Source organism: Triticum dicoccoides, chromosome 3A, assembly GCF_002162155.2.
Source record: "Triticum dicoccoides isolate Atlit2015 ecotype Zavitan chromosome 3A, WEW_v2.0, whole genome shotgun sequence".
Lineage (NCBI taxonomy): Eukaryota > Viridiplantae > Streptophyta > Magnoliopsida > Poales > Poaceae > Triticum > Triticum dicoccoides.
In genome coordinates this window covers 424,635,372-424,649,531 of record NC_041384.1, presented here as the reverse complement: position 1 = coordinate 424,649,531, position 14,160 = coordinate 424,635,372, and positions in this window count along the sequence as shown.

The following is a 14,160-nucleotide window of genomic DNA, read 5'->3' as shown; positions in this document are numbered from 1 at the left end:
GCTTGTGGGCCTCTTTGAGCTCCTCTGGCCCTAATTCCAACTCTATAAGTACCTATTCGTGGAGAGAGAAAATCATGGAAAAGGATTCATCGCGTTTTACGATATGGAGCCACCGCCGCCTCATGTTCTTCATTGGGAGGGCTGATTTGGAGTCTGTTCGGGGCTCTAGAGAGGGGGATTCATCGCCATCATCATCACCAACCCTCCTCCATCACCAATTTTAGGATGCTCACCGCCGTGCGTGAGTAATTCTATCGTAGGCTTGCTAGACAGTGATGGGTTGGATGATATTTATCATGTAATCGAGTTAGTTTTGTTAGGGTTTGATCCCTAGTATCCACTATGTTCTAAGATTAATGTTGCTACGACTTTGCTATGCTTAATGCTTGTCACTAGGGCCCGAGTGCCATGATTTCAGATCTGAACCTATTATGTTTTCATGAATATATCTGTGTTCTTGATCCTATCTTGCAAGTTGTAGATACCTATTATGAGTTATGATCCGCATACCCCAAGGTGACAATAATTGGGATTCTTTCTAGTGATTACAGTAGTTTGAGAAGTTCATGTATTCACTAGGTGTTAATGCTTTGTTCTAGTTCTCTATTAAAAGGAGGCCGTAATATCCCTTAGTTTCCATTAGGACCCCGCTGCCACGGGAGGGTAGGACAAAAGATGTCATGCAAGTTCTTTTCCATAAGCATGTATGACTATATACGGAATACATGCCTACATTATATTGATGAATTGGAGCTAGTTCTGTGTCACCCTAGGTTATGACTACTACATGATGAATACCATCTGACACAATTATCATTGCCGATCCATTTCCTAAGAGCTTTTCACATATTGATCTTTGCTAAGTTACTTTCGTTGCTACTGTTGTTGCAATCACTACAAAATTACTACTGTTACTTTTGCCACCATTACCATTACTCCCATACTACTTTGCTACTAAATACTTCACTTCGGATATTAAGTCTTTCAGGTGTGGTTGAATTCACAACTTAGCTGCTAATACTTGAGAATATTCTTTGGCTCCCCTTGTGTCAAATCAATAAATTTGGGTTGAATACTCTACCCTCGAAAACTTTTGCGATCCCCTATACTTGTGGGTTATCAGTGGACGCCTGGCCGATATCCCCTGAATTCAAAAAAAAAACTCCAGCAGTTTGAGTTCTACCATTACCATGAAAGTTTCATAACACGAACCGAACACCAAGAATTTGTGCCCACACCACCGTTGTCCATTTAATGGTTTTCCTCCTCACTCCACACTGCCATCTTCACCTGGTGCCATCTACCAGATGATCTGGTACAAATACTTCAATTCCCACTGCTAAAAAAACTTTCGCTTGTGGTGGTTTATCTGTCGGAGGCCTCACTGCACAGCATCATCCACTCCAGTTGCCCTGCCCTGGAGCGCTTTTTGATTGTTTTGGGGATAGAAATCTATATCGGTTGTATCGAAATAAAGTTGCAACACCTTAAAAGCATTGGAATTTCTTTGAAAGACAGCAGCTCATCATCGAAGATGCCCCTTCACTTCAACGGTTGCTCCTTCATTATTGTTATATACCTTCCCAAATAATTGTCATCTCTCTGCCCAAACTGGAAACCTTGGGTGTAATTCGTGATCCATTTAATGGTCACAAGTTGGTGTTTGGCTCCACACTTATTCAGGTATCGTATATTATCATCTACACATTTGTAATCATAAGCTGCATTTTTCATTTGTGCGCATAAGTTTTATATCATCTTGGAGTACACTTTGGGTACTAATATTATGTTATATGCTCAATGAAGAGTTCGTCCATGGATAGCCTATCAATGCTGTTGGATTCTGTCAAGATCTTATATATCGGAATGTTTAGTTATTATTTGAACATAATTATTCGCTTGTTGCGATGCTTTCCATGTCTGGAAAATTTATATATAAAGTTCATGATTTCATGCACATTGAAGGCTCGTATATATTGTACTAGAATTAACCGTTCAGTTGTCGCTCTTTCGACGTACTCTTTTTTTAGACCTTAATTGTTTTCAATCTTCATGTCTACTTAGGCACTAACACATGGAGAAAAACATATAACCAATCGGTGGCGTAATAAGCACCGGGATTTTCTTATTTATCATGGCATTCATTTGAGGATAATGACGATGGAAGGATATGCATCCAACCAGGCAAACAGAAGCTTTGTCACACTCTTCCTGTTGAATGCGAGGTTACTATTGTCCATGAGGCTTAAGTTTTTCAACAAGAAATTTCTCAAGGATGGACATGTTGAGCAGCAAAAAAAGAAGTTTTGGGTGGACAAATGGGCTTCTGAACATGCTCGGCTTCTATTTACAACAACTTTTGGTCATGTTCCAATAAATATTTTTGCACGGGACGTTGATTTTACGAATCAGACCATCCATTTGTTTCTGACTGCCAAAAACTGTGGTTGGGTTAGATGTTATTGCCATGTTCAATCTGGGTTTTGTCTAAATTTGATGAACAATTAATCCTTGGGCTTTTGTACCGTTGGTAAGCTTGAGTTACATGTTGTTGCCCTCGTACTTCCCTCCTCCTACCACTACACTACCGTATCTTCCACGGCTCCTGTTCGTTCCCGTCCGAGGCCTCGCTGTCGTTCTCCGCCTTGGTTCACTCATTGTGCCCGCCGCTGTCTGGCGTTGTCAACCTGGTCAACAACTGAGAGGAATCAGGAGATGACTGTATGTGGAGAGGCTGACAGTAGGGGCCCACCAGGGTCATGGCATTACGCAAGCAGGTGCCTCGTTATTACAAGCCAAAAAAATACTTCCTCCTGATTGTTTGACATCTAGGTCCCACGCCATTGTCAATGTAGTCAATAAACGAGACAATTACACAACGAGCTGCTAACACCATGGACCCAGCAGCTCGGCCATTTGTTTTTTTAGTTTTAGAGACAGAGCTCAACTGCGCCTGTGCGGGGGCTGTGGACCGTCTAGCCCATGCTTATTGAAGCACATGACAAGCCCAGTTAATATATTTTTTCTTTCTGAAAATGGCTAGCCCAGTTCTATCTTTTTGGATAATACCCAACCAAGGCCTACTTGCTTTTCTCATCCCTGCTGCTGCATATCTTTCAAGAAGAGGAGGGATGTATTCGGCTTCCCCAGAAAATAGGCCATAAGTAGTAGGAAATGGGCTGTGAATTTTTAAAGCAAAGCCAACCGGCAATTACATTCAAATTTCATTTTTTCTAGATTTCAAGATTATAAATTTCATTCATTTTTTGCAGAGAAAATTCTTTGTATTTTATTTTGATATAATTTTTTAAAATTATTTATAACATGACTCGAAATTTCATGGTTAAAAGAGTTCGGACCCCACCGAAATATGCAAAATTTCATTGAATTTTTTAGCAGTGGCCAGAATATGGTCTGTAATACTAATAAAAAGAATATGGGCTTCAAAATATCCTTAATAATTCGCAAATGGGCTGTAAATTATTGAAAATAATGGCAAATAGGTTGCATGCTATTTTCCACAGATTTATAGGCTGACTTGTGGGCCTACTAGGTTGACGATGACGCTGTCCAAAAAAAATTAACGCGTACGCAAGGCTTTGTCAACTTAGTAAACACAGAGCAGTGATTGTTGAATGTCCATCCAATGGCCGTCGTGCTTCTTCAATCTCTGATCTTCCAGCTCCAGCCGCCTAAACCAGCGCCGGCGGGACTGCCTGCTCCCTCGTCCCATGGTCGGTTGTGCTTCTGCCAGGCCATCCCTCTACCCACCTGCACCTCCTGTTATTTTCCGGCGACGTCAGCCTCACCCCGTAGCCGACTAGTCAGCCCTCATACTCCCCTCAGCGTGGGCATTGATGTCTGCTAGAACTACGTCAGTATTTCCCCGAAGAGGAAGGGATGATGCAGCACAGCAATGGTAGGTATTTCCCTTGGTGATGAGACCAAGGTTATCGAACCAGTAGGAGAACCAAGCAACACTACGTAAACAGCACATGCACACAAATAACAAATACTCGCAATCTGACGTGTTAAAGGGGTTGTCGATCCCTTTCGGGTAACGGCGCCAGAAATTGGCAAACGGACATGATAAAAATATGATAGATGGGATAAATAGATCTCGGATAAAATAAATTGTAGCAAGGTATTTTTGGTTTAATGGATCTGAAAATAAAAGCAAAGGAAAATAGATCGCAAAGGCAAATATGATAAAGAAGAGACCCGGGGGCCGTAGTTTTCACTAGTGGCCTCTCTCGAGAAAAATATCAAACGGTGGGTAAACGAAATACTGTTGGGAAATTGATAGAACTTCAAATAATCATGACGATATCCAGGCAATGATCATTATATAGGCATCATGTCCAAGATTAGTAGACCGACTCCTGTCTGCATCTACTACTATTACTCCACACATCGACCGCTATCCAGCATGCATCTAGTGTATTAAGTTCATGGAGAAACAAAGTAATGCAATAAGAACGATGGCATGATGTAGACAAGATATATTTATGTAGAAATAGACCCCATCTTGTTACCCTTAATAGCAACAATGCATACGTGTCGGTTCCCCTTCTGTCACTAGGATCAAGCACCGTAAGATCGAACCCATCACAAAGCACCTCTTCCCATTGCAAGATAAATAGATCAAGTTGGCCAAACAAAACCCAAATATCGGAGAAGAAATACGAGGCTATAATCAATCATGCATATAAGATATCAAAGAAGACTCAAATAACTTTCATGGACAAAAAGAGATAGATCTGATCATAAACTCAAAGTTCATCAGATCCCAACAAACACACCGCAAATGAATTACATCATATGGATCTCCAAGAGACCATTGTATTGAAAATCAAACGAGAGAGAGGAATCCATCTAGCTACTAACTATGGACCCGAAGGTCTACAAAAGACTACTCACACATCATTGGAGAGGCACCAATGGGCATGATGAACCCCTTCGTGATGGTGTCTAGATTGGATCTGGTGGTTCTGGACTCTGCGGCGGCTGGAATTGATTTTTGTCGACTCCCCTATGGTTTCTAGAGTATTGGGGTATTTATAGAGCAAAGAGTCAGTTCGGTAGGCACCCGAGGTGGGCACAACCCACCAGGGAGCACCTGGGCCTCCAGGCGCGCCCTAGTGGGTTGTGCTCCCCTCGGAGCACCCCCAGGCACTTGTCTGGCCCATTGGATGTCTTCTGGTCCAAAAAAATCCACAAAAGGTTTGCTGCGTTTGGACTCCGTTTGGTATTGATTTCCTGCAATGTAAAAAACATGCAGAAAACAGCAACTGGCACTTGGCACTATGTCAATAGGTTAGTACCAAAGAATGATATAAAATAACTGTAAAATGATTATAAAACATCCAAGAATGATAATATACCAACATGGAATAAAAAAATTATAAATATGTTGGAGACGTATCAGCATCCCCAAGCTTAATTCCTGCTCGTCCTCGAGTAGGTAAATGATAAAAACAGAATTTTTGATGTGGAATGTTGCCTAACATGTCATCTCATTTCCTTTATAGCATGGACATTTGGACTTTTATATGATTCAAAGCAATAATTTAGTTTTGACATGAGACTTAAATACTCAAGCATATCAACAAGCAACCATGTCTTTCAAAATATCAATGCTAAAATAATTTATCCCTATACCATCATGCTCAATCATTGATCCATTCATGAAACACACGCATATTAGCTACACTCAATGCTCAAGTATGATCATAGTGCCCCCTAGTTGGTGCTTTATAAGAGAAGATGGAGACTCAAATTAAAAATAAAAATTGCATAAAGTAAAAGAAAGGCCCTTCGCAGAGGGAAGTAGGGATTTGTAGAGGTGCGAGAGCTCAAAGCAAAAATTGAGAGATAAAAACATTTTGAGAGGCATACTTTACCCTCCAACGAAAACGACTTAGAGCTCCCAACACTTTCCATGCTAGACATATCATAGGCGGTTCCCAAACAGAAAATAAAGTTTATTCCTTTTTCCATCATACTTTCACTTTCCATGGCTAACCGTATCCACGGGTGCCCTCCATACCAACACTTTCCAAGGAATTTATTATTTGACAACATAAAGTAAATTCATTTTTTCATTTCGGGACTGGGCATCCCTAATACCTTTGCCTTAGTCTCGTGCAATGACAAGTGAATAAACACACATCGTGAGAATAACACATCTATCATGGAAAATATCGGCCACCCCTCACCGCCTCGCGAGCGGTACGAGCACTCAAAAGAGAAATTTATTTTGAAAATTAGAGATGGCACATACAAATTTGCTTAGAATGGCAAAATAATACTGCATATAGGTAGGTATAGTGGACTTATGTGGCAAAACTGGTTTAAAGGATTTTGGATGCACAAGTAGTGATCATACTTAGTGCAAAATGAAGGCTAGCAAAACATTGAGAAGCGACCAACCAAGAAACGAATAATCTCATAAGCGAGCATTGAGCATAATTAACACCGAATAATGCACCACAAGTAGGATGTAATTTCATTGCATGACTATTGACTTTCGTGCTTGCATAGGGAATCACAAACCTTAACACCAATATTCTTACTAAAGCATAGTTACTCATCAACATGACTCACATATCACATCATCCTATCTCAAAACTATTACAAAGAATCAAGTTTATTTTGTCCAATGATCTTCATGGAATTTTTATTATATCCTTCTTGGATATCTATCACTTTGGGACTAATTTTTATGTGTTACTTTTGATAAGCTCAAACAAATATAAGTGAAGATCATGAGCATAATATTTATTTCTCTCAAATTAATTTAAGTGAAGCAAGAGAGAATTTCTTAAAAAATGTACTAACTCTCAAATAAATCTAAGTGAAGCAAGAGAGCATTTCTTCAAAAATACTAAAGCACACCGTACTCAAAAAGATATAAGTGAAGCACTAGAGCAATTCCATAGCTCATAAAGATTTTAAGTGAAGCATAGAGAGCAATTCTAACAAATCATGGCATAATTTTGGCTATCTCAAATAGGTGTGTCCAGCAAGGATTCAAGACTTAAAACACAAAACAAAACAAGCAAAGACTCATTTCATACAAGACGCTCCAAGCAAAACTCATAGTATGTGACGAATAAAAATATAGCTTCGAGTAAAATACTGATGGTCGTTAGAAGAAAGAGGGGATGCCACTCAGGGCATCCCCAAGCTTAGTTGCTTGCTTATCTTTGGATAATATCTTGGGATACCATGGGCATCCCCAAGCTTAGGCTCTTCTTACTCCTTATTCCTTAATCCATCGTAAGATAACCCAAAACTTGGAAACTTCAATCACACAAAACTCAACAAAACCTTCTGAGAGTCGTTAGTATAAGAAAACAAATCACTAATATAAGTGTTGTTGCAAACCAATTCATATTTTATTCTTCCATTATATCTAATGTATTACAACTTTTCTATGGCAAAAACTCTTCAAACATAACCATAGATTCATCAAAACAAGCACACAACGCAAAGATAACAGAATCTGTAAGAAAACAGAACAGTCTGTAGCAATCTGGCTATTTTGAATACTTCTGTAACTCCAAAAATTCTGAAAACTTACGACGACCTGAGAAATTTGTATATTAATCTTCTACAAAAAGAATTGGTATTTTATAACGCTCCGGGAAAAAATGAAAATTATTTTCATGAGTGCAAAAGTTTCTCTTTTTAGCAAGATCAAACAACTATCACCCAAGAAGATCCTAAAGGCTTTACTTGGCACAAACACTAATTAAAACACAAAAAACACAATCATAACAGTAGCATAATTGTGCAAACACTCAAGAACAGAAATCAAAAAGAAAAAATAAATTTTGTTCATTGGGTTGCCTCCCAACAAGCGCTATCATTTTACGCCCTTAGCTAGGCATAAAGCAAGGATCTATGTTTTGTCATCCGTAGTTTTGGCAACTTTTGTAAGGGCTTTCTCAAACTCGGGAGGCTCTTTGCGCTTCCCTAAATTCTTAGGGAAAGAAACCATCTTTAGATCTAAAATATCCAATCTCTTATTACAGAGAGTAATCAAGGTATTCATGCGATTGATACTACCATTAAGATGTTTGAGGGGTTCGTCATATTTTTGCAATTGAACCATATGTTTGTGCAAATCACCGAGTTTGTCCAACATTTGAACTCCCTCTGGTGTGAAAGAAAACCCCTTCTTTGGAGGTGGAACCCCCAAAATTCCTTCTAAGATTTCATAGGCAGCATTAGCATCAAGCTCAATAAAATTCCCTTTAGCTGCAAAATCTAAGAGTTGTCTATGATGCAAAGCCAACCCTATGTAGAAATTACGAATCAAGATCTTTGCGTCTCCCTTTAAATTGCAAGCATGATAGGATTCCATAAGCCTATACCAAGCATCTTTAAAATTTTCTCCTTCTCATTGTTTGAAGTATAAAACTTCAAAATCTGGTGACAAAGGAGGAGTAGGCACGCTAGCCATTAAGACTAGAAAGCAAGAACACGGATAGATCCGACAAGAAAACGGCGAACAAAAAAGGGGGCTAATAAAACTGCATTTTTTTGTGAATTGGGGAGAGGCAAACGAGAGGCAAATGGCAAATGATGTAAATTCCGAGGAGATGGGATTTGTGATTAGGAACCTGGTAGATGTTGATGATGTCTCCCCGGCAACGGCGCCAGAAATTCCTTTTGATGTCTGCTAGAACTACGTCGGTATTTCCCCAAAGAGGAAGGGATGATGCGGCACAAAACGGTAGGTATTTCCCTCAGCGATGAGACCAAGGTTATCGAACCAGTAGGAGAACCAAGCAACACTATGTAAACAGCACCTGCGCACAAATAACAAATACTCGCAACCCGATGTGTTAAAGGGGTTGTCAATCCCTTTCGGGTAACGGTGCCAGAAATTGGCAAACGGACATGATAAAAATATGATAGATGGGATAAATAGATCTCGGATAAAATAAATTGCAGCAAGGTATTTTTGTTTAATAGATCTAAAAATAATGGCAAAGGAAAATAGATCACAAAGGCAAATATGGTAAAGTGACCCGGGGCCGTAGTTTTCACTAGTGGCTTCTCTTGAGAAAAATATGAAATGGTGGGTAAATGAATTACTGCTGGGCAATTGATAGAACTTCAAATAATCATGACGATGTCCGGGCAATGATCATTATATAGGCATCACGTCCAAGATTAGTAGACCGACTCCTGCCTGCATCTACTACTATTACTCCACACATCGACCGCTATCCAGCATGCATCTAGTGTATTAAGTTCATGGAGAAATGGAGTAATGCAATAAGAACGATCACATGATGTAGACAAGATCTATTTATGTAGAAATAGACCCCATCTTATTATCCTTAATAGCAACGATACATATGTGTCGGTTCCCCTTTTTTCACTGGGATCAAGCACCATAAGATCGAACCCATCACAAAGAACCTCTTCCCGTTGCAAGATAAATAGATCAAGTTGGCCAAACAAAACCCAAATATCAAAGAATAAATACGAGGCTATAATCAATCATGCATATAAGAGATCAAATAAGACTCAAATAACTTTCATGGATAAAAAGAGATATATCTGATCATAAACTCAAAGTTCATCGGATCCCAACAAACACACCGCAAAAGAGTTACATCATATGGATCTCCAAGAGACCATTGTATTGAGAATCAAATGAGAGAGAGGAAGCCATCTAGCTACTAACTACGGACCCCAAGGTATACAAAAGACTACTCACACATCAACGGAGAGGCACCAATGGCCATGATGAACCCCTCCGTGATGGTGTCTAGATTGGATCTGGTGGTTCTATACTCTGCGACAGCTGGAATTGATTTTCGTCGACTCCCCTAGGATTTCTGGAATATTGGGGTATTTATAGAGCAAAGAGTCGGTTCGGGCGGCAGCCGAGGTGGACACAACCCACTAGGGCACACCTGGGCCTCCAGGCGTGCCCTGGTGGGTTGTGCTCCCCTTGGAGCACCCCCCAGGGCCTTCTCCGGCCCATTGGATGTTTTCTGGTCCAAAAAAATCCACAAAAAGTTTCGCTGCGTTTGGACTCTGTTTGGTATTGATTTCCTGATGTAAAAAACATGTAGAAAACATCAACTGGCACTTGGCACTATGTCAATAGGTTAGTACCAAAAAATGATATAAACTGACCACAAATGATTATAAAACAGCCAAGAATGATAATATAACAGCATGGAACAATCAAAAATATAGATACGTTGGAGACATATCAGGCATCCGCTGTTGTGGCTTCGCCGGCTCTGGGTCGCTCCCTTCCTGGGCCTTGCCATCGTCCACCACGTTGGTGCTCTCGGTGCGGCGTGGTCAACATGGTCAAGAAACAACAACCATCGGAAGAGGGATGTAAGTGGAGAGGATGACAGTAGGGACCCACACAAGCAAGTGCCTCCTTATTACACAAAAAAATGATTGCTCCTGCTAACAGCAGGGACCCGCCGGCTGTATCTTCACACGGAAGGAAGTGCCTCCTTGTTATGTGAAAAAACTATTCCTCCCGATGATAGCTGGGACCCGGTAGATTTGGTGGCTGACTTGTGGGCCTACTAAGCTGACACGTACGCAGGGCTTTGTCAACTTAATCAACAAATGATTCTAGCAGCTGGACCGTTGGATGTTAATCCAACAGCTGTGCTGCTTCTTCAACCTCTGATCTTGCTACTATCTCCCACGAGCGGCGGTGCTGCCGCGCACCCCAACCAGTCAAATTTCCCACTCCTCTCCATATGCGACACCACTACCGTGTCTTCCCCATCTCCGGGTCGTTCTAGTCTGGGCCTCACCATCATCCACCGGCCTTGGTGCACTCGGCACGGTGTGGTCAACAAATGAGAGTCATCGGAAGATGACTGTACATGGAGAGGCTGACAGTGGGGATGCACCACGCCCATGGACGCATGGATGCAACTGCATCCTTTTTACCCTGAAAAATAATGTTTTCTCCCCCTAACAGCTAGGACCCACCAGCTACATCTTCGCACGCAAGGAAGTGCGGGCAAAAAAATGGTTCCTCCCCCTGACAGCTGGGACCCATCAGTTATATCTTCGCACGTAAGGAAGTGCCTCCTTATCCTCCCTAACAGCTGGGACCCACCCGGTCGAACCGTACGTAGGGTTGTCTCTGTGGTAGTAAAAGTGTACGTACATATTGCTCGATCAGTCTCTCTGCAAGGATCAATCGTGGCCGAGCAAGGAGAGACACGTGTGACGTAGCAGTTGAGGCAGTCCTGTATAAATCATGTACACGTGCGTACAGTCACGTTATAAGAAAGTAAATATGGCTACATACGTACATACGGGCGGGGTCTCGAACGTGTACAACGATGGCGTCCTGTTCATCGGCAGACAACCGGCTGGTTCGAAACGGAGAAACTGCATCGTGTTCATCGGGAGGGAACGGAATGTGTTATGTTCATCGGGAGCCAACTGGCTTGGACGGAACAGCCGAAACGAGGTCTGGCGTACACAGAACGGAGGAAACAGCCTTCTATTCGACCGCGTACGGTCGAAATGGGGTCCTATTCACCGGGAGGGTCTAGCATACTGCAAAACAGAGGAAACAGACTTCTGTTCGAGTGCCTACGGTCGAAACGGGGTGTTGTTGATCGAGAGGGGTGTGGCATACCGCAAAATGGAGGAAACGGACTTTTTTTGGAGCACCTACGGTCGAAACGGGGTCCTGTTCATCGGGAGGGTGATACATCTCCAACGTATCTATAATTTTTGATTGTTCCATGCTATTATATTATATGTTTTGGATGTTTTATATGCATTTATATGCTATTTTATATTATTTTTGGGACTAACCTATTAACCTAGAACCCAGTGCTAGTTCATGTTTTTGAGTTTCGCTAAAAAGGAATACCAAACGGAATAAAACCTTCGCGGTGATTTTTCTTGGACCAGAAGACAACCAGGAGACTTGGAGATGAAGTCAAAGGAGCCACGAGGCGGCCACAGGGACGGAGGGCGCGTCCAGGGGGTAGGGAGCGTCCCCCACCCTTGTGGGCCCCTCGTGCACCTCCTGACCTAATTCTTTCGCTTATATATACTCTTATATCCCCAAACCACCAGGGGGGCCACAAAAACACTTTTCCACCACCGCAACCTTCTGTACCCATGAGATCCCATCTAGGGGCCTTTCCGGCTTCCTGCTGGAGGGGTATTCGGTCATGGAGGGGTTCTACATCAACTCTATTGCCCTTCCGATGAAGCGTGAGTAGTTTACCTCAGACCTACGGGTTCATAGCTAGTAGCTAGATGGCTTCTTCTCTCTCTTTGATTCTCAATACCATGTTCTCCTTGATGTTATTGGAGATCTATTCAATGTAATACTCTTTTGCGGTGTGTTTGCCGAGATCCGATGAATTGTGGATTTATGATCAGCTTATCTATGAATATTATTTGAATCTCCTCTGGATTCTTATATGCATGATTTGATATCTTTGTAATTCTCTTCGAACTATCAGTTTGGTTTGGCCAACTAGATTGGTTTTTCTTGCAATGGGAGGAGTGCTTAGCTTTGGGTTCAATCTTGCGGTGTCCTTTCCCAGTGACGGTAGGGGAAGCAAGGCACGTATTGTTTTGTTGCCATCAAGGATAAAAAGATGGGGTTTTCATCATATTGCTTCAGTTAATTCCTCTACGTCATGTCATCTTGCTAAATGTGTTACTCCGTTCTTTATGAACTTAATACTCTAGATGCATGCTGGATAGCGGTCGATGTGTGGAGTAATAGTAGTAGACGCGGAATTGTTTCGGTCTACTTGACACGGACGTGATGCCTATATTCATGATCATTGCCTTAGATATCATCATAACTTTGCATTTTTATATCAATTGCTCGGCAGTAATTTGTTCATCCACCGTATTATTTGCTATCACGAGAGAAGCCTCTAGTGAAACCTATGGCCCCTGCGTCTATTTTCCATCATACAAGTTCAATTTTTCATAATATTAGTTTCCGATTTACTATTTTTCAATCTTTTACTTTCCGATCTATAAACCAAAAATACCAAAAATATTTACTTTACCGTTTACCTATCTCTATCAGATCTCACTTTGCAAGTAACCGTGAAGGGATTGACAACCCCTTTATCGCGTTGGGTGCAAGTTGTTGTTTGTTTGTGCAGGTATTTGGTGACTTGTACGTTGTCTCCTACTGGATTGATACCTTGGTTCTCAAACTGATGGAAATACTTATCTCTAGTTTGTTGCATCACCCTTTCCTCTTCAAGGAAAAACCAACACAAGCTCAAGAAGTAGTAGAGGGGTGTGGCATACTGATACGTCTCCATCGTATCTACTTTACCTAATGTTTTCCTCTTGTCTTGGACTCTAATTTGCATGATTTGAATGAAACTAACCCGGACTGACGTTGTTTTCAGCAGAACTACCATGGTGTTGTTTTTGTGCAGAAATAAAAGTTCTCGGATTGGAATGAAACTTTGCAAGGATTTTTTATATGAATAAAGATAATTTCTGGAGCCAAGAACGACCGGAGGGGGCACCTGGGTGGTCACAACCCACCAGGGTGCGCCACCTCCTCCAGGCGCACCCAGGTGGTTTGTCCCCACCTGGTGGCCCCGCAGACCCTGAAACCGGCGCCATAAATCCTATTTTTCCAGAAAAAATTCGAGGAGGAAGAATTATCTCATTTCACGATATGGAGCCGCCGTCACCTCCTGTTCTTCATCGCGAGGCCAGATCTAGAGTCCGTTGGGGCTCCGGAGAGGGGCATCTTTCGTCTTCGTCATCACCAACCCTCCTCCATCGCCAATTCCATGATGCTCTCCACCAGGAGTGAGTAATTCCTTCGTAGGCTCGCTGGTTGGTGAGGAGTTGGATGAGATTCATCATGTAATCGAGTTAGTTTTGTTAGGCTTGATCCCTAGTATCCACTATGTCCTGAGATTGATGTTGCTATGACTTTGCCATGCTTAATGCTTGTCACTTTGGGCCCGGGTGCCATGATTTTATATCTGAACCGTTTATGTTCTCACCATTATATCTATGTTCTAGATCCGATCTTGCAAGTTATAGTCACCTACTACGTGTTATGATTCGGCAACCCCGGAGCGACAATAGTCGGGACACTTCCCGGTGATGACCGTAGTTTGAGGAGTTCAT